Consider the following 26,604-nt stretch of genomic DNA (forward strand, 5'->3'; position numbering starts at 1 on the left):
GCGAGTCTTATTCTCTAGGCAGGTTTAAAAAATAATGAAAATGATCACTACTACAACGTATGTTGTTTCTTTCTTCCATAACATCAAAAATTTCTACCCAGTTCCCTTGACATTTTTTTATATAGTCTAGACGTCCTGGTTTTTATTTTTGCTTTCGTGGAAACAGGTTCAGAAGGGGTTAAAGAATTACCTATTATAATCCAATAAATTAGAAATGAAGGGGGAAAAAACACAAATCATTTTTCAAGAATCTGGCCCAGGATGTCAGTGAAATTTCACAGGGAAACCATATCTGTGAGAGGATCATTTTGACACGAGATAGTAAATCTTTCTGGAAAAAAAAGTCTCCCTGTTTTTCTTTGCACAAAAAAAAAAAAAAAAAAGTTGCTATCAGGAAATAGCAGAGAGATATCACAGCCGCTTGAAGCTGAATGCTACCTGCAAAAATTATTTCCCCAAGGCTCCCCATTTATCCAACTCTCTCTTCAGATAATAAATAAACTTGCTCAATTTTGAACATCCAGTCTGACTCTTCATGCAGTGAGATCTCCAGGTGTGCACTGTAGCAGAAGGAGTCACGCTGGGTCCAATCAATTCCTACATGATTGCCAGCGGGAAGGGGTAATATTCATGACCATATCACCCAGAGCGGTGCCAGCTCTTTTTTGGAGAATATGCTCTATGATAAAAATTAATAGTAGTAACTGCATGGATTAGGTGATTCAGAGCCCCCTTCCTTCATGCAGATAGCTCAGGGAAGGTCACCGACAAGGTAGCCAGCCATTGCCATCAACTGCCATAGTTTCCTGTGCTCACACTGAGCACGTACAAGTGAAAAATATGAATGATGCTGTTCTTAAGCATCTCTGTGTGGACATTTATGTATACATTTGTGTGTGTGCACACGTGTGTGAGAGCTTGTATGTGCATGAAGGTAGATGTCACTACATGTGTTCCTTAATCACGTTCTATGTTATTTTTTTAAAGATGAACCTGGAGTTTGCTGATTTGGCTGGGCCAGCTGGTCAGCAAGCTACAGGTATCTTCCTGGCTCTACCCCTAGAGTACTGGGATTATAGGGGCATGCATCTTGTGCTCCACTATTTGACATGGGTTCTGGCTCCCCATGCTTGGGCAGCAAGCATTTTAGCAGCAAAGCCCATCTTCTCAGCACATTTATTATCACCATTTTACTCTGAAATTTTAAATTCAGGATAACAGTTGGTCTTCAACATGTAACCAATATATTTATGACTTTTTATGATGGTATAAAAGTATACCTGCCCCAAATCCTGTTTTTCATTAAAGTGTTCCATAAGTTATGTGAGGTATTCGGCAGTATTATTGAACAGAGTGTATATTAGATGATTTTGTTCAAGTATAGTCTAAGATAACTGTTTTGAGCATAGTTAAAGTCTCCTAGGCTAAGGCAGAGTATTCAGAAGCTTTGGCATGTTAAATAGGTTTCTGGTTGGTGATCGTTCAATTTGGGATGGATTAATCATAGCCCAAACTCATCAATAGCAGAGAGACGTTTTTATTTTTGTACTCGCTCTTGCTACTCTCTATTCACTAGTTTCCAAGGATCTATGTGGGCATTTCAATCCACAGGCTTTTCCAGGGAAAAGCAAGTGAGTAACAATGGCCAGGAACTGTGAAAACCTATTCTGCATCTCACTTTCAAGCACATGGCTCACTGATGGGACAGTCCAGCCCTATGTGTGCACACACATACCGTCACGCATACATATCTGCACATGTAGTCATGGAACTATGATTAAGGGACCTGGGATAGCTAAAGCTAAGAGTGGTCACTTTACTAAGATCAATTCAACTTTAAACTACTCCAAACCCATCTACTCCCCACTGCTTGGTCCCATGGTCTCTGGTCATGCTGAGCTTAATGCTTTGTTATCAAGTTAGTTCCTGATTAACATGAAAATGTACCTGCTAGCAAATAGATCTGTGGTATGTGAAGAGCCAGACTTACCGAAACCTTTCTCAGAGGCTCAGATGAAAGGACAATGGGAGCCTTAGCTCTGTGTTCCTGTTAAGTTGATCTGGACCAGTGGGTCCTTCATTGACAGGGTCCTACTGGTAAGGTAGCAGGGGATGAGAAAGATAGAGAAGATAAAATCTCAGGTATGGAAGTCTTTCATAAGCTTCGTCTTGTGTGAAGCAGGTTAATTAAGAAGTACTAAGTTAAACAGTGTTGTCAAAGAGAGCACGAGCTATACCTCAGATAATGCTGCTTTAGTCAATAAGCACAGCCCAGAGGGGAAGAGTTGGGCCTCCAGAAGCCACAACCTTGACTCCTCTAAGACACTGAGTCAGCCAAGCCTTGCTAAGTCCATTCCTGGACAAGGACAGAGAACGAAAGTGCCCTTTGTCCTTTCATTGCAGCTTCTGAGGAAGCCTTGGGCTGATCTAGCTTCCCACAGGGGTACTTGAAGAATTTGAAGGATTTGAATTAAAGGCTAAAATTGGGTTTAAATCCAGTTGTTACATGCTTATTCCTGGAAGAGAAAATCCAAAACCAAATGGTACCTAGGCATTACTTTGTTATGGGTAGATATTTTTATGGTTTGTATATGAAATGTTCCTGTGTTTGAATATTTGTCTCCTGCTAGAAGTGTTGCATTGAAAGGCTATAGAACCTTGTGGACATGGGGACTAGATGGAAAACGCAAGTGACAGGATTGTGGTCCACCCCAGTCCTGACCTGAGAATGCTGCTTGATCCACAGAGATGGAATAGGTCATGCTGTGAGTTCTTGCCATCTCGGATAGAGCCCCAGACACCATGAGATTATATAACCAAAAAAGCCCCCTTTCCATTAAATTGCTTCTTGTTGGTATTCAGTCACAGTGAGATGATACGTAACCAATGCCGAAGTCCACCCCCTATGAGCTAATATTAAATGCATCATGGTTTAGTGCCCTGCCTTCTTCATTTATCTTGATGTTGGTTTGAAATTCTGTCCTTAAAAACTTCTGATCATCGAAAAAACCACAAAAAAAAAAAAAAAAAACAAAAACTTCTGATCAATATAAATCTCTCAATAAGCATTATGTTACTGGGTTCCTGGGTTATCTGCAAGAACAGCAAGCACCCTTTACCTCTGAAGTACTGAGAGCATTGTTTTAAATTTTTGTTTGGTTGGTTTTTGTTTTTCGAGACAGGGTTTCTCTGTGTAGCCCTGGCTGTCCTGGAACTCACTTTGTAGACCAGGCTGGCCTTGAACTCAGAAATCCACCTGCCTCTGCCTCCCAAGTGCTGGGATTAAAGGCATGCGCCACCACGCTCGGCTTGTTTTTAATTCGTGTATGACTAAAAGATACTGATTTTGACATAAAGTGTGTAATTTTTTCTATCTTCTAAGAAACATACCAGCAACTGTTACCAGCAGGATGATGGTACAGGTTTGCCAGACTAGAGCACATGACTTGGTTTCACTTCTGAAGGAGAAGAGAATCATAGAAAGGAGCTACACAAACAAACAAAAAGGACACCAGGAAAGGGAAGCACAGTCGGGGTTTATGTAGAAGAGGCTGGTTATGAAATGCTGAGCACCAAACAACGTGCAGCTTCTTATACTTCTCTACTAATCCTTCAATCAAATCTCTGACTCGCTGGGGTTGCAATCAAGTTACTATTTCTTAGTTTAACCCCCACCCCAGATGGTTCTTTTTGTTGGTGGAAGGGGCTTTATGGAAACCTAGTCTCTAGCTTCTCTTCGAGGCTCTGCCTTGAGGCATGGCAGTACTGAGGGGAGACAGAGTCAAGGAGCTTGTTCTTCCTGCTGATCTCTGATTCTTCCCATTCCCGTCTACTTCAAGACAGCCTGGCTACAGGTCCCAACAGGAGGACATTTAGTGCTGATTAACTGCCCAGGCTGTCTTCCTGTAATTCACACAGAACACTTCTGTAATATCACCTTGATGAGATGGGTGAGGGCAGAGAGATACAGAAAGGATAGACTGAAGATAACACTACATTCTAGCGCATGCCTGGGCATTTGGAAGTGTGTAGAGATGGTGTGACTTCATCAACAACATATCAGTTGATGTCACCTCTCTCTCATACGGAACAAGGGTAGCTCAGCTGATTATTCTCTTACTTTCCTGTCCCTGCCACTGAGTCTTTGAGTCATCTTGTTTGACCTCTGGTTACTTGACTGTTTAATCATGATAGACCTCCCTCTCTCCCCCAACACTTCTGAGCTAGTGGAGTCCAGTTACAGGAATGTGACACCCAGCTGCCCCATTGGATTGGGATTTCCCTTGACTTAAAGCTGTCTCTCTTCTCAGATGATTAATCGTTTGTTCAAAATGATTGAGGCTCTGCTCGGGATTTTCCTGCAGTGGCTCTCAACTGGTGGATCATGACTCCTTTGGTAAATTTCTATCTCTCAATATATTTACACTATAATTCATAATAATATTAGCAAAATGACAGTTATGAAGTAGCAATGAAACAATGCTACAGTTGGGGGTCGCCACACATGAAGAAAGGTGATAAAAGGTCACAGCATTAGGAAGGTTCAGCTCCCACAGATGTGTCAGTAAAAAGGGGGCTCAGCAGCATTTGAAGGCTCTCAGAGGTAGCCCAGATACTTCTTCTGTCTTTAATGGACCCTAGGAAAGTGAGCTAACTTTCTTGTTAACGTAACTAACAGTTGCGTTTAAAACGTAGTGAAAGCAAAAGGTGAGAATCAATGACACTTTTCTACTCACTCATAAATAAATATTAATTAAGAGGGCTTTGAGTGAGTAGAAGGAAGTTCACCACGCGCTAAGCCACTGTGGGTCAATGCTAATCACCATAGCTGGGTTTAATTTCTTTATATGTGTGTGATACTGGGCTTTGAACCCGTGGTCTCACATATGCTAGGCAGGTACTGTACCCCTTGGTTACACCCTCAGCCCTCTTGCTACTTATTTTGGGACCGGGTCTCATTGATTTTCTTAGGCTGGGCTCTGCCCCAGCCTGCTTAGCACTGGGATTGCAGGCCTGTGCCATCAAGGCCAGCTAAATCCTCCTTTATCACTGCAAAATAAAGAGATCAGGAACCACTGGGTCAAAGAACTCCACTTGGGATGATCAGATCCTTCTGCATAGCACTGTCTTTCCACCACACAGCGGCAACTTGTTTAATTCTATATGTGGGCTGTCATTACTGGATCAGCGCTGTGATGGAGCACCACAGCATCACATCTGTGCAGCTGGAAGACATGGGAAGCTGAAGCTGAAGGAGAGGCTTTTCATACCCAGGATAGCCCAGCTGCAGGAAATATCAAGCCTATTGAGTCTGAAAACACTGAGACTCAAATAACTGCTTCACCCAGGAAGGAGAAGCCCCAGCTCCCACTGGAGTGCACGGAGCTGCACAAAGGCAAATGCATTTAAACAAATTCCATGCCTTGGGCCCCGCCTTAAGTTAACTGCCTCCACTCTAACCATCCTTACCAAAGCTCTGTCTGCTCATTCTTTTTGGATTAAATGCAACACTTGACTTCCTTTAGTCATTAGAGATTAAAACTTTATATAAAATATAATTTTATATAATATATAAAAATAATATTAGCCATTGAAATGAGAAAGATTTCTGTCAGCTTGTCATCTCTGTGCTATGAAATGCTGCCATCAATTTCAAAATAAAAGTCAGCTACAATAAATTGAAAATTCTGTTGCTCAGTTGTACTGGCCATAGGTCAGCTGAGGACTTTGCATGGCTGTGGCTATTGTACTGGCTACTGCTGGCATAAGGCTATTTCTCTCTTCCCAGAAAGACCATAAAAGGGGGTCTGAGCAGATAGGGCATTCTGTAAATGCTTGATTTATAAGCACAAGGATCTGACTTTGATCCCAGCACCCATGTCAAAACCTGGATGTGGTGGTATAGTGTATGTCTGTAATCTCAACTCTGGGAGGCAAAGCCAGGAGGATTCCTGGAACTCACTGCCCAGATAGACTTGAGAAATCAGTAAGTTTAGTGAGAGACCCTCTCTCTCTCTAAAAGGTAGAAAGCAATTGAGTTAGATACCCTACATCAATCTATGGCCTCCATTTATTCATATATATATATATATATATATATATATATACACACACACACACACACACACTCATATCCCCAGAGCTGTATTCACATGCTCACACACATACCTACACACAGCTCATACACAGACAGGCCACATGGTTACAGATCTTGACATGTGTTTATATTCCCAAAATCTTTCTGGTGCTCCAGTACCATGCCTGACCTGCTTCCCAGGTGACCAGAAACCATTAATAGGGAATAAGAAACCATAGATTTCCCCAAAGGCCAAGTGGCTCTAGCTATTCAGAGACTGGGTTCAGCCTTGCAAAGGTTCATTGAATAATGCAAAAGGAACTTTTCCTAATTTTCAATGGGTTATCCAGGACCCCCTTCTCACTTTCCTTTCTTCACTGAGAAGAGTGAGGGGAGGTGCATCCGTAATCTGATGTGGCCCTTCTGAACTTTGTGACCTTCCTGTTTGTGCTACACCTGTAGCTCTATCACATACACTCTCATACCAGCAAAAGCTCAGCTCTCCTGGTACAAGGACCAGCTGACGCCTTGCCCACAGGTGTAGGTTTGAATTCCAGCCTCTCAAATGCAATAAAGACAATGCCAGGGAGAAATAGGACGAAGGTACATAGAGACTCTTTGGGGCTACCAGGCATCCTGATTTGTTACCCCTGGAGTGGAGGGTTCCTTCTTGCCTGGTCTAAACTTGTACCAGCAGTGTGATTATCACACAAGGACAATGGTTAACCTCAGATCCTATCACTCTGTGAGATTTCCATTCTTTTTGCAATTTACTATATATTCTGGGACTCAGACAGACAGGCTGGCTTCTTGCTAGCTTTCCCAGGGGCTGCTTCTTCTGTCCATTTGATGTACAACATGACCTGCTACTGGTGACATAAGCCCAGAAGTTGATTGGTTGTTAGGTTCCTTTCAAAGCTCGACATCCGGATAAACTAATGGATGTTCACATCACCACAAGGGCATCCATGGCTCTCATAACCTTCTCAAACATGAGTCCACATGGTTTCTCTCCATCCCAGCAACAAACTGATAGTCAGCCAGCACTTAGCTTACAGTTAAACAGAAATCTCACAACCACAGGTATCTTCATGCTAGAAGTTCATGGTTTGAATTTGAGTAAATGACCACCTAATCCCTGCCCTGCTGGTCAGTGCTGAGCTCCTTCCATTCCTCTGCCTCTTCCTGGCACATGCAATACGCCCTGGTAATCACCTACCTGAAGATCCAGACTTTAACAAGGAAGCAAACATGTTGGTTTTTCCTTGTTTGTCTTTGTTGCTATTTTAGTGCTGGGATTCAAAGTCAAAGTCTCTTGCAAACACTCTACCTACAAAGAAAACCTCAACCCCAATGCACGTGTTTAATTAGCAACAACACTGGAGGGTAAAATCAACAGAGCCATCCTCACTTTGTAGTATTTGATACTAATACAAACTGGAGTTAAATTGTCTGGGAAGCCACTGTTTCCTGACCAAACCAGCGACTTTTAAAAAATACTCATTTTATTTTATGATGTTAGGATGAATATCTATATTTCCATGAAGTCTTATGTACAAGTGGTTCCAGTATTTGTGACTTTATTACTTATAATTATAAGAATCTAGACAGAAGACCTAAAATGTTCAGAGGAATAAGATCGTTGATAAACAGTTTAGTCGTTGTCTGGTGAGGGATGGAGCAGCCAGGACCATACTTCTGAAGAACACGTAATAGCAGAAAACATACCTGATATATAAAATGTGACTTTGACCCAGAACCCAATCTCTCCATCTGTAAATTTACTACACTCTCCTTCCCTCACTTTAGGTTTTCTGTAGCGATTAAATGAAATAGACTTCATAAATTGCTTAACACAATGCGGAACACAGGTAAGAGACTCATAAATGCCAGCTCTCATGACAGTGTAGGTGACAAAACACATAGAAATATTAGAAGCATACAAGTGTACACACAGAGAGAATACAGATGAGTCAGTAGCATAGCAGGAATCCAAACTGGGAGGTTACTACTGATTCCTATTTCCTTCTTTTCTAAGAGCTTTACCATTATTTATATGCATGTACGAATATGTGCATGTATGTATGTATGTATGTATGTATGTATGTATATATGTATGATGTATGTGCCTATGTAGTTTTATGTGCACTGTGTGTGTGCAGGTGTCCACAGAGGCCAGGAGAAGGTATGGGATCCCCTGGATCCGCCTAGAGTTGCTCGTCATTATGAGCCGTCCTACTTGTGTGCTGAGAACTGACCTTCAGTCCTCTGTCAGAGCTCCAGCTCCAACTTTCTTCGGTTCCACTAGTTTGATTTTCATTGCCATCAATGGGAGCACCCCAAGCTACAGATCCAAAATCCAAAACTCTCCAAAATGTGCAACATTTTGAGTGCTATGTGATGTGCCACAAATGGGCCATTTCCCAAGTGATCTCATGAGAAGTTGGAGCGCAGGCATGCTACAAATTGCCTAAAATTAACTGCACCATCTGGATATAAAGGGTCAATGAATAGAAGTGATGTGAGTGTCCTGGCTTGAGAGTATGTGTGTATGTGAATGTTCAGAAATCAGAAACAGTTTTGGTTTGGGGTTAGGGGTACTTACACTACATGGTGAGCATACACTTTTGTAACTGGGGGCATAAAGGAAACCAAGAGCTCAGATCTGAATATGTGAGCCGTCTATGGGTGGGCTATACTCTACAAGTTCTTACTTCATCAGTCAGCTGGGTCAACAACCTCCCCCAACAACACCATCAAGTGGGAACCAAGTGTGCACATGAGACAAGTGTAGAGAGAAGTCTAGCAACCCAGGACCCAAGCTGGCACCAGCCACCTCTTCTAGTTTCCCAACAAAGCACTTAGCAACCATGACCCCATTTGCACGGAGCTACACATAGCCTTCAACAAACAACGTGCAACCAGGCCACTTTACTTTATGGTTCCTTAGCAACCCTTAGTAACTCCTTCTCTGCAGTCAAGCACATCCTGAAATATCCTGGAACTAGGAACAGGGTCCTATCCTGCCTAGACTTTTAAGCATTAAGTTTGCATTAAGGTAAACTATTTTCTCTAAGAGAACTTTTGGGACAAATCTCTTGTTTTATGCTTAGACATGATTGGGTAAGCATATAACTAAAACCAAAAGGAACAAGGCCTTGTATAACCTACACCTGTCAATCAAAACAAAAATAGTCATATCCTGCCAATAGCGAAATTCCTCCAGTGGACCCACAAGGGACGCCACAAACAGAACCTGTCTCATACAGGCGGTCTCATTTAGCCTGCTGCTCTCTTGCAGACCTATCAAAGTTGTGTTTTTGTTTTGCCTTTGAATCAAATGACTTACTAATTTGCTTCTCCAGTTCTTCTAACAAGATGGCAAAAATCTGAAAGCACAAGGTCTGGACAAAAAAGAAGGATCACAGACACCCAAGTCCACAGAGGCCATTTCACATTGAGACCATAATCTTTCATGGACAGAGAGACGGAAGGTCAGACCCTTCTACAGTGTTGTGTCTGGAATCAAAGTCAAGTGTGCATATTTGTAAAGATCCAATTAGCATTTCTTTCTGACAAGATCTTAAAGGTAAAGGTTGGATTTCATTACATTGGGATCCCTTTGCATCTGTACCTCTCTCCCTAGCATGGCAAGTGGCTACCTCTACTTGCAGCTAAGTAGGATGGTGGGGGATTCCAAATTCTTTTCTTTTCGAATCAGTCAACCCTCCCCACCCCTCCCCCTATGCCTGGTGTGATACCTGCCACAATGTGAATCAGCCTCAGGCACCGAACTTCACCTCCCACCTTGTTTCTGAGACACAGTTTTATCCTCCTACATAATCCAGGCTTGCTGATGATGAACTTCTTTCGGGATAGTCTACTGTCTCCACCTTCCACCTTTCCACAGGGATGCTAAGATGATAGGCACTTGCGCTACAGTTCCAGCTTTACCTGGGTTCTGGAGGTCCAAACCCAAGTATTCACCGTTACACGACATGATCCCCTCCCCATCCCAGCCCCTGAACCATCTCTCCCCATCCCGGCCCCTGAACCATCTCCCCAGCCTGGACTTTTTAAAGTTCCAAAGATCAGAAAGTGTTTAGGACTAGGATATAAGAGCTAAGTGAAAAAAAAAATCACAAGAACAATTCCAATTAAGTGACTTGAAAACTGTCACCCATTATAACACATTATAAACCAATTTCCTAATGGAAGCTGGAGAGGGGCTGCCAGACAGAGATTTACATCTGAAGGGCTTAAAAGCCTGGAGTCCCGTCACTAGTGCTCCAGCATGGGGAAAAGGCGGTTGCTTCTAGTCTCTTTATTGCAAAACAGTGACATAATGAGGTGGCATCAAGCTCTAAAATGATGCCTGGGGTGTGACTAGCTGTACCCTTTGATGTTCAAGAACAGTTGTGCCTTTGTCTGGGCTGAAGGAAATGTGCCCCAGGACAGTTCCAAATTGGCCCTCCTCTCCCAGGGGAGGAAGGAATGGGGGCTCCCGAGCACCTCCCCCGCCTCCCTACAGAATTCTTCATAGCAAGGCGCTACTCAGCTATGTCCACAGCATCATCAAAGCTTTCCCATTAGGAGTGCCAGGAGAAAGCCCAGGAAGAGTAGCAATTATTAGAGATGGGATGTCATTATCCTTTGGCTTCTTTGGACTTTTTATTTCTAGCAAGAGATAGGCTGGCTCCAGCCATCTTTGTCTAAATGACATCTGTTCCTACTCAGCTGTATCAAATGTTTCCCCTGAGCTCCTGACACCCAGTGATCTTATTTCCACTCAGTGAAAAAACCAGATCTATACTTCTGATAGGGAAAATCATCCTACCCCTGAAATGGTGCTTCCGAGCTCAGCTCCGCTGCACTCCAGAATAGATGCCAGGGGAGACGCACGAGTACAGCTGCTGCCTCACTCGTCCTGAGGCCACATCTCAGTAACCCTTTGCAAACTAGAAATCCTGCAAGTAGAACAAGCATTTAATGCAGTTGACCAACCCAGCACCGGAGCTCAGCGATCGCGCACCCACTAATGCCAGCTGCATGCCCACCCCTTGATTGCATGGGACCTGCCACTTGATGTCACCAGCCAGCAGCAGGAGGAAATGATATACCCACATCATTACTGCTAAGCAAGAAAAGACCAAAATTCAGAGTTCCGAGTACAATTCTCACTGAATGTACACTTTCCTCACCATCGGAAAGCTGTAGAAGCACACGTGGATCCTTGTGTCTCAGGGACCTTTTGCATACAATCCTTAAAGTATACAAGAGAGGACCAAGAGAGTGACCACCAGTGACTTCATGACCATTCTTGTTAGGGCAAAGATGGTATGCTGTTTTAAAAGAGATTTCAAAGTTTCAAAGCTGTGCCACCTGGGGCCTGTTGGGTGGATCACTGAGTGTCTCCTTATCACCAGGCAGAGCTGCTAGAGGGCTATGCTCATGAGTGTGGTTTTCACTGCCATCCAGGTGTGTGTTTACTATTTCTCTTTTTCTTCACTTGTGTTGACATGAGGGCAGAGCTAAGGTGTTTTAGTCAATGTTCTACTGTTATAAAGAGACACCATAACCAAGGTAACTGTTATAAGAAAAAGCATTTAATTGGGCCTTGCTTATAGTTTTAAAGGTTTAGTCCATTATCATCATGGTGGAAAGCATGTGCAGGCAGACATTGGAGCAGTAGCTGAGAGCTACAACCTGATCCAGAGAGAGAGAGAGAGAGAGAGACAGACAGACAGACAGACAGACAGACTAGGCTTTGCTTGGGCTTTGGAAAACCCAAAGCACCCCCAATCACCCAATGACACTCTTCCTTCAATTAAGGCCGTACTACTTCATTAAGGCCACAGCTCCTAATCCTTCTCAAGTAGTGCCATTCCCTGATAACTAAGTATTTGAATATATGAGTCTTTGGGGGTCATATTTCTTCATAAAAAGTCTTGCTCAAAGCTCGCAGGTTCTCAGAAGGTTCACTCAAGGCAAGCCAAGAAACATAGGGTAGAGTCAAGAATTCCTGGTTATAATAGTGAATGTTTATGTCATAGGTACAAATAAGCAGGTGCTTTGAAAATAGTTGAATGATATCATTTAGTGTGTGTGTTTATGTGTGTGTACAGGAGCTCACACACATGTATATGTGTCTATGTGGAGGCCAGAGGGTGCTAGTCCATAGGAATACTCAAAATTTTATTTTTAAATTGAGAAAAGAATTTCTCATTTGCCTGGAGCTCATCTTTGTGGGTAGTTAGGCTGGACTTGCTGGCTGATCCACATCTTGGGGATCTGCCTACTTCTGCCAGCACCAGGATCACCAGTGTATGCCACCATTTAAATTTGGTAATGTGGGTTTAGGTGATCAAGTTCAGATCCTCATGCTAGCACAACAAGACTTTACTGAGCAAGCCATCTCCAAGGCCCTGATCTCATTTTGTTTTGCATAATTACCTTGAAGAGCAAGCAGATGCTACAATTAATTTTGAACCCAGAGAGGGCAAATATCTTAGGTAAGGTCACACTCATAGCAGACTGTGGACCTAGTTTCCAAATCCTAGTCAAAATGTAAACAATACCAGTGTCTGGAAGATAGACATCCTAATACAAGGACATAACTCCATGGGGATACTCTGTCTTAAGGTGCTCTGTACAGACAAAACCATTCTTTAGAATGGAGAAAGTGAAAGTGCTCTATCTACCATTTTGTCTATATAAATCCTCCTTTCAGCTAATGTGGCCCCCTCCCTAGGCAGTGGTTACAATCTATGGGAGTGGCACCTCCTAAATATGAACAGTGCCCCCAATCTGCATGTTCAACATGGAGGTCCTGAATGTGGTCCTTCAAAGTCCTTCTCACATCACACATCTGGGTAGTAACAGTCCACACAGCACCAACTTGCCCAGGGCTCCCTATTAACAAGCCAGATGAGTTCAGACAAACATTTTCCTAACATTTCTGGCTTTTGTTTTGTCTTTGGAAAATAAAAGAGCGAGACAAGATTGTTCCTAAGGGGCTTGGGATTCTAAAACTCATTTGAACTCAAAGCATGCATGGGGAGTCAGAGTATGTGGTAGAGCCAATCTTGGTCTGTTTATAACAGTCTCTTCCATAAACACTAACTGTACCCCAGGTGAATTATACTCAACTCTTCAGAGGAAATTCCCAGTGACCCGAAGGCTTCTCCCTAGACTCCACCTTTGGAAGGTCCCACCACTTCTTAACATCACCATATGGGTGACCAAACTTACAGGCCATGAACCCTTGAGGCTCACTCTATCTTGTATGTGGCATGTTTTCTGTGTGCCTCAAAATATACAGTGATGATATCACCTGCACAAACCAAAACCTATAGCATTCTGACAAGAGGAAGGAAACCAACTGTGATCTTTTAAAATGTGCTTTGCGCAATATCTAATCATAAACACAGGCCTACAAAGCAATAGCGTCTCTGCTAAGATACTCTTGAACTTAATAATATATATAAAAATGACACTAGTAAAACTAACAGGTACATAAATAAGTCACATTTTTTTCCATTTTCCAACTTATTTCCAGAAACCTTAAAGCAAGCATGATGGACTGAACCATTTAGTTTAGATTTCAGACAAAATGTGAAATTTTAAAACAAGATTTCTCAGTGGGTAGGAGTGCTTGCTTGACAAGCATGGGGACCTGAGTTCAAATCCCCAATACCCATATGAAAAGCTGTGCATGGTTGAACATGCCCCAAAACCCGGCACTGCTGATAATGGAGACGGGGATGGGGGTGGGGGATATCTGGGATTTACTGGTCGCCAGGCTAGCTCTGTGTTCAGTGACAGATGCTGCCTCAAAGGCAAAAGCCAAGAATGATAGAACTGGACACTGACACCCTCTTCTTTGGCTTCCTCACAGGTATGTGTGCATATGAACGCACATGTGAACTCATACACACACATGTACTCATGACACACACACACACACACACCCCAACGTTACTCTGTTGAAACGTCATAACAACAGCCAGTTAAACAGAAAGGTAGATTTCATCAACTCCAGAAGCCACTGTCTTGACATTAATGGAAAAGTCAGAAAATAAATGTTTTCCTGGGAGTTCAAAAGTTATTTTAGATTCCATGTGTACACTTTAATGAAAAACAAGCCAGGCCTTCAATCATTAAAACCATCAATATGTACTGTTCAGGGCTGAAAGGACCAAGAATTTCTATGCTGTCTGCTACTTAAATTGCAGGGCATTGTTAAGTTAATTTATCATCAGAATATAATCATTAGGACCACAGACTACCGAGTCTTTGTGAAAGCATTAAAAAATGACTTTCTCTGTCTCTCTCTTTTGAACTGTAATTTTTTAGCTTCATAACCTAAAAGTAAGAAAGTGAATTTTTAGTTTGGGATCTTCTTTCTCTGAGAGAGAAAAAGTATAAAGCTAATGAAAGATTAAAAGCACATGCAATACAACTGCGCATAATCACAGGATTCCCCACAGAATACGATAGCAGGGTGCAGAGTTTTCTCCCACTCGTGTGGGAAGCTTTTCTTAGGGCTTCTATTTGCAGATCTTGAATAAAGCTTAAAAGAATATTGCAAATATGGGAGTGGAGGTGGGAATTAACTGTGCAGTCAGGTGACTCAGCAAGTTTTACCCAAAAACAATGGAAGCCTGCTGCAAAATGCATCATTTCACCCTCCAGCCCAGTGTGAGGGTCTGAATAGGAATGGCCCCATAGACTCATGTATTTGGATCCTTGGCCTTAGGGAGTGGCTCTATTAGGAAATGTAGCCTTGTTGGAGGAAGTGTGTGATGGTGGAGGTGGGCTTTGAGGTCTAATATGCGCAAGCTCTACCCACTACCTTCTGATCCAGATGTTAAGAACTATCAGGTACTCTCCAGCAGGATGTCTGCCTGCACACCTTCATGGTCCATCCCCTCTGTGATGGTAACGGACTGAACCTCTGACACTGTAAGCCAGCCCCAGTTAGTGTTTTCCTTTAGAAGACTTGCACTGATCATGGTGTCTCTTCAGGGCAATAAGACCCTAAGACTGATGGACACAGTGCTTTGATTTGTTTTCCTCTTGAACATTCTATGATCTCACATTTCAACCCCATTAGAAAGTTCACAGGAGATAAGAATGGTGCCTACCCAGGTGTTCACCAAGATTTGGGCACAGGAGACACATGTGCATACCCAGGTCCACAGTTGGGAAGCATGAAAGTGAAGCTGACATGTCATCAAACATGCTGTCCTTTGGATGGGAAGTGACTTACCTCTTCTGGACCGAGTCAGGACTCTGGGGAGAACTAGAGCCAGGACTTGTCCTAAATGGGTATGGGATGACTTCTTCCTGGGTACATAGATTGTGGGAGAAGAGCCAAACATGGGGCTTTAGTGAAAATAGAAGCCTAGTTTCACTGCCTCAAAGACTGTGGGGACGGAAGACTGGGGATCAGGTGAGATACCTCATGGCAGATCCTGGGTGGGGCTGTACTCTTCCTACAGCCTTTCAGAGCAAACCCTCCACGGTGTGATCTGGGGAAGACTCAACACTGTTCTTTTCCTCTTGGGTGTTATTAGTATACTCTAAGTATTAATATTTTGCTAATACATATTAATGGGATGCTGCGTGCATATTATATGTATTGATCATGTCCAACCATCGTTCTTGTTCTGCATCCTTTCCAGTTCTTAGTAATCAGTGTTCTATTTGCAGGCCAGCTTGTTGTGACTTCATGTGCAAGAGAGGCCATGCAGCTGTGTTTCTGGATTATTTTACTTACACAAAACCCTTAGTTCCATCCAGTGTTAGAATATGCTTTCTTCCTCCTCATGGATGAATAACAGCCCCTGCCCTCTCTATGTTCTCTCTCTCTCCATGATGTGTGTGTATGTGTGTGAGTATATGTTATGTGTGTGTGTGATAAGTGTGTTTTAAGTGTATGTGTGAATGTGTCATATGTATGTGGTGTGTGTGTGCACATGTGTGTGTGTGTGTATGTGATGCATTCTTTATCCATTCATCTGTGAATCTATACTCAGAAACAAATCCAGAAATGGAATGGCTGAATCATATGACACTTCTGTGTTCAGTATTCTGAGGAAATGGTATTTTGTTTTCCATCATAACTAAACTAATTTCACTGTTTTCTTTAGAACTGGATTGGTATACGTATATCTGCATCATCTTTTCTTTTCTTTCTTTTTCCTTTTTAAAAAGATTTCTTTATTTATTATATGTAAGTTCACTGTAGCTATCTTCAGACACCCCAGAAGAGGGCACCAGATGGTTGTGAGCCACCATGTGTTTGCTGGGATTTGAACTCAGGACCTTCAGAAGAGTAGTCAGTGCTCTTAACCGCTGAGCCGTCTCTCCAGCCCATCATCTTTTAATAGTAGAGAGAATCCAAGCACATCTGTACTTGTTATTTGAAATTCAAAAGGAATTCTCATGCCAATGATTTTACGTCCGAACCCATCAGTATTACTACAGGGACTGTGGTTCTGTGTTGAATGTTGAGAAAGTGTTCCTTGCTTCCATAGATAACAGCCTTAAGACTGTTGTCTCTCTTGAAGGATGGTAACTGACTCTGGACCGTTTAGATATTCCTGTCTTCTGTTGAGGAGCACTTGCCCACCAGCACCTGCATGCCATAGGCATCCAATGTCTCAATTCTAGTTCATCAGTGAAGTATGAAATTATTTTAGAATGACATATCTCTCGATATTCAAATAAGACTCAACTGGCAAGGAAAATTTACATGATGTTAATTATTTTTGGTGCATACAAATTAGCTGTGAAATCATTAGAAACTCCTGTGTGTTTGTGTTCTTTGTTGGCAGGGAAGAATAATTATCAACTAACCTCAGTCAGCCTCTCTTAGCAGAAGGTTTCATTATTCCATGTGAGTGCAGCTTTGAATTTGGAAGCAGAGGTGCTGGCAAGCATAGCTAAGCATGAGCTCACCGCTGAGCGAACTTGTCAAAGGTAAGGATAGCTATTCGGGAGGGCTTATAGTTAAGGTCTTCCTTAGAAGGCAGGAAGGAAAAGAGAGCAAGGGCAGGAGCAAGGGACAGTGGGAGACAGACAGAAACACCAGGAATAACAGACTGTATAAATTAACATCATAAAGGATTCAAGTTAGAAGCTACCTCTAAACCATTCAAAGTGTGATGTCATTGCAAACGACCCTTCTCCTTGTACTAGGGCCACACCCTTCCTCCCAAGTTCAGTCATGAATTTAAATAGATGAACTCAGGACAGCACCGGGAGTAAAAGCTTTGCAAAGAGTAATATTGCTTACATTTTCTTGTGGTACAATATCTTGGTGACTCAGTGGGCTTTGAAATTAATAAGATGTTAGAGCCACTGGTAAGGGAACTCCCAGTCCCATGAGATGACGCCTGCTATGGTCTCCACTTCTGGATGAAGCAGATACAACCTCTTAGCAGATTGGCATACTGACCCTTCCGAGTATTGTTTTTTTGTTTTGTTTTGTTTTGTTTTGTTTTGTTTTGTTTTGTTTTGTTTTGTTTTTAATCGCTATCTCTATAAGAACACTGTAGTAGCCAAGAATCCCCCTATTTCTTCCCCAACACTAGTCAAAGCTAACATCTAGGAAGGGTTGTCCTATGGAAGGCAGTGGATTCCAGTGCCATTAGACCTTAGATACAATCTTTATAGTTCATGGCTTACAAGAATCTCATATATGCTCCTCCAAGAGGCAACTGTGACTGGAGGGAACAGGCCGATCCTTCCACCTCCCTGTTGCTGAACTCTTCTCCATGACTGTACAGGTAGCTGCAGCATGATTCCCTGCCCCTATACCTCTACACTCCTATTAATTGATTGCTGGTAAAAGTCTAACTGAAATCAATCATCTGCAGAAACAGGCTTTGCCCGGCATTCCCTCAAATCCCTCCTGTGATAAAAGATAAATTGGTGCCAGGAGCTCCTCAGAGTCCACAGTTCTGTGGGGAAGAGAAGATTGCCCATTTATCAAAGAGGAGAGGGATGACCTCCTCCAAGGAAAAGACTTAGATCTGTGCCTCCTCAGTAAAAACAAATAAACAACAACAAAAATGAAAAACGGTACTAATACAGCCCTATTTCTAAAGAATGTCTTAAAATCAACGAGTTTTTATTTCTAAACATGGAGCAAGCACCTCTAGATAGACACCTTCCTCTGAGAGGCTGCCCTGGCACGTGATTGTCTCCTGTGGCCTTTTGTAGTTCTCCTAGAACACTTGACACTAGATGGTCGTAATTTTCTCTGTGACAATCGTCCCATGAGATAGGAAAGTCCTTGGAAAGTCCAGATGAATTGTGTTTTCTTTCACTCCTTCCTTCAACATCACCCCTAAGAACAAAGATCATGTTTCCAGCTATTTAAGACTGGTTAATAGCAGACCTGAGGATATAGACCTGGACTCATAACACTTGGGATGCTTGCCATGAGTTTGAAGCCCAGGGTGGCTACGTAATTAGTTCCTGGGCTACAGAGTGAGACCCTATCTCAAACAAATCTCAAAGGTGGTACACATCTATAATCCCAGTACTTGAGAAGGGAGATTAGAGATCATCCTGAGATAAATAATAATGTCACTCTGAGATATATGAGACACTGCCTAAAAAAAAAATCATTAAAAATCCAAAAGATAGGCTAATGTACTTGCCTGGGAAGTAGTTTGCAATGTTAAAATTGCTAGCATTTTTGTTAAACTCTGAACCACTTTTTCCTGTGAAGAGTTTTCAGATACCAGCATCCTATGAGTCAGCTTACAGGGGTAAAATTCTAATTCTAATGCTTATCCATTGACATACACCAAACAACGCTTTGATGCCTGTACTGTGTTTCTCTCTCCATCTCTCCTACCATTTGCAAAAATAGCTGGTTAGGCAGACACACATGTATGTCTTACCACATGCTTCTATTTCTCAACAGAAATTAGCAATTTAATATTTGGGTTTTCTAGCTCTTGTCTTCAACAAGTTTGTGAGGGTCAGAATCTCATCATTGTGTCTAGGACCATCTCAAGGTTCAATTTCTTAACCCATGTCATACCTGAGTACAGCCTCTGGGTGGTCTTGCTACATACTACTCTATTGCTGGTTCCTATGGCAACTATTCCAAGACAGCACATAACGAAGCTCTTATTTGTCACAGAAGCAAAGAATCCAGTCAAAGTTAGAGCAGGGCTCACCCTCTCTCATGTCACCTTCTACACCATATTCCCCCAAAGGCCTCTCTGCTGTGTCAGATCCTGCTTACATGCCAGGGACTCTCCCAAATCAGTCACTACACATCCAGCTTTCTCTCCTGAGCCTTGACCATCCATGCCATAGCCAACTAGAGCACAACTAATAGGCTCAAAGCTGTGTTCATGCCACTCATATCAGGAGCCCTTTTCTGCTCCTGCTCCTTACCCTTGGAGGCTTAAATCATAGAAATTCACCATTTCATAGTCTTGGAGGCTGAATTCCCTAGCTCAATTGTCACCAGGGTTGACCTTTCTGCAAGCCACAAGGGAGAAATTGTTCTAGATCTTCCCACTCGGTGTTGAGATGAACAGTTTTTACCTGTGTCTTTTCATTTTGTCCCCATGTCTGTGTCCAAATGTCATCTTGTCATAAAGACACAGGGCATTAAGATTCAACACAGGATACTGGGGAGATGCAATTCAACTCCGGCACTATCCTTAATCTCTGCCTTCCATCACCCACCACAGCAAAGCTATCAATAACCCACTGGTTCTACATCCCGAGAATTCCCCTTCTCTGCAGCCACCACCAGCTTGGCTTCCCCATCACTTCATTTTGTCTCCTGGCAGATTTCTTTCCTGTTCTTCAGTCTGCTTCCTCCCCAAGACCCTACTTGGTTCTTCAATCCCAGACCAAGAGGGTTTCCTCTGACACATTTCTGTTGCTTTTAATGAACTTCAGGGGTGACCATGACAGTCAGTATAAAGTCAAAGTTGGTTAGCACAGGTTCTAAGCAAACCTTTGGAGCTCTGGTGCTCACTCACTGAGCCTCATTAATTTACTGCCCTCCTGGAAGTCCTGTACTTGCAGAGAGATTGTTCTACTGTGTCCATCCCTTCCAAGGGGACACATTTTCTGTTAAACTCAGAACTTCAAGCATGCTTCTCCTCAACTTGGAACCTTTTGGCTCATATACTCCCCCACCCCATTCCAGCCATCATAAACCCTCAGCTGAACACCACACCAGGACTATATGAAATGTCCTTCCTTCTGTATTTGTCATATAATACCAATGTGGTCCATCTTCATAGACTTTTTTCAGTAGACTAGAAATTTGGAGATCGGTTAGACTTTGTTCCCTAGACTATCGCCTCCCTCCTACCTCTCATTGGTTCCCGACCCACAAGTGGCAATGAACAGCATTGCTAAGTACTTGGGGATGGCTTCATAATCATTTATCTGACTCAGCTTTCTGACCAGATCCCATTTTAATCAAACTAATTTATTCTTAAGGCTTCTGATGTTAGGGAAAAAAAAAACCTGTTGTTTTGTTGCAATTTTGAGGGGCTAAAATTTAAATTTGATATACTCATAAGCAGTATGTAATGACAATGTTTTCACAATGGGACTATCCTATTTGAGTGTGTTTTGAGAAGGATTGTCATTGATGCTCCTGTTGACTTTACAAGTACTCTGTATGATTAACTGTATATATACCTCTTCTTTAGCTGGTTTGCATTGTTTAATTTTGCAGAAGGAGATGGTGTTTTGTTTGCCTGGATCTCTTAAGGGAAGGTAGGGAGCTGAGGTTCTAAGTGCACAGTGAAGTTCACTCGAGACAGTGCTGTTTAGAATCAAAAGTGACAAGAGGGAAGATTTGTAAAAAGTCTTTTTAAAGGGTCAGAGAGATGGCTCAACGGTTAAGAGCACCGACTGTTCTTCCAGAGGTCCCGAGTTCAATTCTCAGCAACCACATAGTGCCTCACAACCATCTGTAATGGGATTTGACGCACTCTTCTGGTGTGTGTCTGAAGACAGCTATAGTGTACTCATATACATAAAAATAAATAAATAATATTTTTTTAAAAAGTCTTTTTAAAGCATTATTTTAAATTCCGTGTATGTTTGTGAGTGCCCATGTTAGCGCAGTACCCAGAAATACCAGAGGAAGGCGTTATGGCCCCTGATGCTGGAGGAGCAGGAGGTTGATAGTGGCCTGACATTGGTGCTGGGAACTGAACTCTGTTCCTCTAGAAGAGCGGCAAGGCTGCTCAACACAAGGCACAGATTTTTTAATACAGAGCAAACAATAAAAATGAATTTGAGCCAACTTGCAATCAAGCTAACAGGGGAATTCATGTATCTGGAGTAATTCAGTTAATGCAGATTAAGTTCTGGATGAAAACAAATCACCAATTTCCATTTGTTTATTTCTTTTAGTAATTGAAAAATATATCCAATTAATTTCCTTATATTAAGAAAAATCGTGACCAAACCCTTGCTGTTTAAAAGCAGGGAGTGGGGTAGGGGTAGGAGGGAGGTCAATTTAGCTTCCAGCCTCTCTCCATAAGTCAAGGCCGCTTCAGTAGTTAGTTTCCATGCTAAATGCTCCCTCAGTACCATTTTAACCAAGGTATAGTGTAAGCATGAAACTACAGCCCACAGCCTAACGTAAGTACTGCTGGGATTGCCGGTTCATATGGATATCCCCTTGCCACTGTGACTTCGTTAAGTAACTGCCCCTCTAAAAATGAAATCACGTGTGGAAATGGAACCAAAGAAGGATATATTTAATATTTAATATAACATAATAATATTATATATAGTTATATAATATATAATTCAATATATAATCAATTCTATATAAAACATACATTCATATGTAATATGTAAATATGTATATAGTCTTCTATAAAATGCATTTGAATCTATCTGTTTCTCCCCCATCTCTTGAATCACTGAGGACTGAAGGCAGGGCCTCACATGGACAAAACAAAGCCTCAACCACAGAGTTACACCCTTACATCTACTGTTGTTCTCCTTTTACTTCTCAAGCTGTCCTAATACATCACACACAGATACAGGCATACATGCACACACACACACACACACACACACACACACACACACACACACACACTCTCTCTCTCTCTCTCTCTCTCTCTCTCTCTCTCTCTCACACATGCACACACACCTTTAAAAAAAAACAACCAAGTACTGTAAAGTCAATCAATTCTATATAAAACAGAAAGAAATGTGAGTCAGGATACTGAAATACAGCTCAAAGCTTTCACAACCCAGCCAGCCTATGCTCACTCTATGGGACTCTGTCCCATATCAAACTGGAATTGTCCTCTTGCTCTTCGAGAATCGGTGGAATTATCCAATTTGCTTCATTCTGTCCATGCCCACGGAGGTGAGCTGATTTAATTTTGAGGTGTGTGTGTGTGTGTGTGTGTGTGTGTGAATGTGTGTGTGCATCTGTGTACACTTCATGGTATTTGTTACACCATCTCGCAGACTGGAGACGTTCACTATTATGGCAGACTGCCAAAGTCAGAAACATATCACCCTAGTTCTCCAGGAATTATGAGTCAAAAACACTGAGTTTAGAGACGCTTTTATTGGTCACCACTGTGGGCATGGTTAAGATGTGGAGTCTGAATACCACCAAAATGGAAAAGAGTTGCCCTCTGTTCATTATCAGCTATGTGTCATCAGGAAATTTCCTTAGCTGCTGTAGGCCTCAGCTTCCCCACCTATAAAATGGGAACAAAAAGTCTTTATATCACAAAATGGATATGAATGTCCCAAAAATAGGCCACCCCATAGTGCTGGCACCCAGCAGGTGCCTCATAGCAATAGCTGTCATTATCCCTTGCTTCTTTCCCGGCTGTCATGATTTCTACTCCTAAGAATTCTCACAGATTCCCCTAAGCCCATGCAATAACTTTGGTTGCACAGATAGGGTTGTAGAGTAGAAAAAATTCTCTTTATTATTTTCACCTATATTGTTGAACATACCAGGCAGCTCTTAGCACTCAAGCCACAACCCTAAATCCAAATGAAAATTATGAGTTAGGCAGGTCTGTATCCCATCTTGTCCCAGGCACAAACCAGCAGCATGATTCATGGGCATGATTCTTGGGCACTTTCTAACCCTTTGACACTCGGTATCCTTGTCTCTAAGTGGGAATGATATGTACACCACAGGATTACTGCGAGCAACAGGCAATGCTCCCAGAGATACCTGGGACAATGGAAGCAATCATTAAATGTTTACTGTCTGAATGTTTAATGTTTGCAAACCCACAGAATAGGGATAGAGTGGAGAATATAAGCTGGTAAGCTGAAAGGCTAATTGCTTTGGGATCTCTACAAAAGAATGCTGTTAGCACAGGCAGAAGACAAGAAGCGGCTCAGTGTGATGGTAGTGCCAGGGCAGCCTGGCTGGTTTCTGTGACATGTGTACTGACATCACATCCAGACGCTGCTGCAGTGTATATGTGTGTGCACATGCTTCAGTGTATATGTGTGTGTATCTATGTTCATGTGCAATGGGTACACGTGCATGTGGGGGCCAGAGGGTGATCCTGGATGTCTCCCTCAGCTGCTTTTCATCTTATTTTTATTTTTTATATTTTTTTATTATGTATTTTCCTCAATTACATTTCCAATGCTATCCTAAAAGTCCCCCATACCCTCTCCCCCACCCCCCTACCCACCCATTCCCATGTTTTGGCCCTGGCGTTCCCCTGTACTGGGGCATATAAAGTTTGCGTGTCCAATGGGCTCAAATCAGTCTCTTGCTGAACCCAGAGCTTGCTGATCTAGCTAGATTGGCTGGCCAATTAGCTTCAAGAATCTACCTGTCTCTGCGTCCCTAGTTCTGGGTCTAAAGTTGTATTCTGGTAGACCTGGTTTTTTAATAGGACGCTGAGGCTCTAAACTCAAGTTTTCATGCTTGCACACAAGCACTTTTCCTACTGAGCCATCTCCTCAGCCCCTCGCCTTCATGGTTGTTTTAACCTAGTATTCATAAGACCAGAGAGATGTTTTTTGAAAGTCATTCTACAACCATACATCTAAATGACAGAAGGAAGAGATTCTAACAGGGGGCAATGTTTTGCCACTTGATGACAACTCACACATCTTTGCTTGGATGCAGTATGGAGATAAACGGGGCTAAGAAATGTCTGCTTAGCTGATGGATAAGAAAGGAGATATTTCTCCCTAGCTCACCCAGAACACGTGTTCTTTTTATGCTCAGCAGCAGGGGAGCAAATAAATGAAATGCATGGTCCATGACTGAATGCTTGACATCACAGTTCTAAAGATATTGATCATGATCCCCTGTTTCCTAGAATTTCTCCTGAGGAAGGAGAGGGAGATGTCCAGGGCTATGCATGTCAACCTCTGATACCCTGCACCAGACCAGATGGTGTGGGTATCCAGGGATGCTGAACACCTGAGGCGGCCCACAACACAACTCAAAACATCACCCGAAGTTTTTATCTGCAACTTGCTCTCCCTTGTGTCTACTGGACACCTCACAGGAATTCTGAAGTTGATGATAAATTAGGCCCGAGGGAGTTCTTCACAGTCACTAACCAGCACACCAAATACAGGGGTGCTGAGTTGTTGCCCTAAAATGCGGCCATGGGGGTGAGGCTCTAGGATTGGGTTGGCAGTCTAAAAGCATATCTAATATCAAGGTAATATGGGTAACACGTAGTCAGAGGAGCCCTGGCCATATTCTGGAAATAGAACTTGATAATCCTACATGAACTTCCAACTAAAACCAACTCTTTCTTATTAAGATGGCTGTGACTCTGAGCCATGAGCACCTGGGAAGTGTCTACTCTGAGCGTTCAGTTCCTTCTCTTTTATCTTTCCAAGACCTACAGTCAATAAGGACCCTATGGCTCTCCGTTAGATCAATCACTCTTATAAGGACCCACAGACTACAGAGAAACAGAGTCACAAAAAATGGCTCAAAGTGCAGACTTTAAGGCATTAATATCCACTGTATTTTCCCAACTATTGTTTGCTGCTACATAAATACATGATGGAAATAGAAGAGACACCTGTCTTCTCATTTCTTCAAAATGAAATGAAAGGATATATGTAGTCCAGGCTGGTTGTGTGCTGGGATTACAGATGTATATCATCATGTCCAGCTCACCTCTGAATCAGTAACTATTCCACCTATAGCTTGTGATGAAACCCATATCTTCTCAGTCTGTGCTGTATCATTGGGGAAGGGTAACCTATTCTGTCTCTTGTCAGGGCCACGCCCATTTTCTCCTTTCCATAACACTTACTTCTGAATTGCTACAGAGAGTTTTATGGTTATTCATATATACAATTTTTGAAATGTATAGCCATAAAGATATCTATCTGTATGTCTATCTATCCTTCTGTGATCTGTAATACAACTTCCATATCAATGTAAATCCTGTCCAGTTTTTCAGTGGGTGTTGTTACTGAGCAGTATGCCTGTTAACATGGGTATTACAGAGCAACCATGGCCACGTGTTCTATTGTTGAGCCTTCTACCAAGGTCTCTCCAGTCAGCCCCAGACAGCTGTGCAGTTGCAGAGTTCAAAGGAAGGATTCAGAGGCCCACGCCTTGGCAGACTATCTTCTATCCTTGGGAATATGTACTCATTTTGCCATATGGCAGGCAAAGGAAGTCATTAGAATCAAGCTGCCATGGGTTTCAAATACATGAAATAAATACACACCATAATCCCTATTCCAAATATTTCTAAGATTCCAGTCTTTGAGGGGACTGGAGAGATAGCCCAGTGGGAAAAGTGTTTTTCATGCAATCATGAGAATCTGAGTTCAATTCCAAAAATCCACAGGCACATACAGGTAATCCCAGAGCGTGGGAGGCAGACAGGTGACTCTCAGGGGGTTGCTGACCAGCAAACCTAGCCTAGCTGACAAACTCCAGGTCAGTGTGAGACTATGTCTCAAAAAATCCAAGGTGAATGGCATTCCAGGAACAATGTCCAAAGTGCATGGCCTCCACATGCACACACATACATGTGCACTCACACACGTGCACTTACATAAATGTGCACATACATACACATAAAAATCCAACCTTTGATATTTAATGATACGAGAACATTAGGGACATGGATGAGTGGTAGAGCATTTGCCTAGCATGCACAAACCCTTGGGTTGAATTTCCATCACTTTACAAACAAACAAACGAACAAAAAGCCTCCTTAAGGGCTAGCATTGTAGTACAGTAGAAGAACATATGTTCACTATGCATAAGACATTAGTCTCCCTCTTACCATTGAAATAAACTGATATATAAACAAAATAAATAAATAAATGAGAGAGAGAGAGAGAGAGAGAGAGAGAGAAATTTCCCAAGATAAAAGGTTCTAACCAGTTTCCATAACAAGTATTCAGCAGGAAGACTATAAACAGGTAGGCCTTTGTGATGGTTTGTATATCCTTGGACCAGGGAGTGGCACCATCTGGAGGTGTGGCCTTGTTGGAATATGTGTGACCTGGTTGGAATG

General features: G+C 42.4%; 1 protein-coding gene across 2 annotated transcripts in view; it reads right to left on the reverse strand.

The window, feature by feature from the left end:
• Positions 1-26,604, reverse strand: part of Frmd4a (FERM domain containing 4A) — a 600,187-nt gene that overhangs the window by 470,014 nt on the left and 103,569 nt on the right. The window lies entirely within an intron of this gene.

The sequence above is a fragment of the Mus caroli genome, unplaced genomic scaffold, assembly GCF_978045245.1.
Source record: "Mus caroli unplaced genomic scaffold, Mus_caroli_1 scaffold_2, whole genome shotgun sequence".
Lineage (NCBI taxonomy): Eukaryota > Metazoa > Chordata > Mammalia > Rodentia > Muridae > Mus > Mus caroli.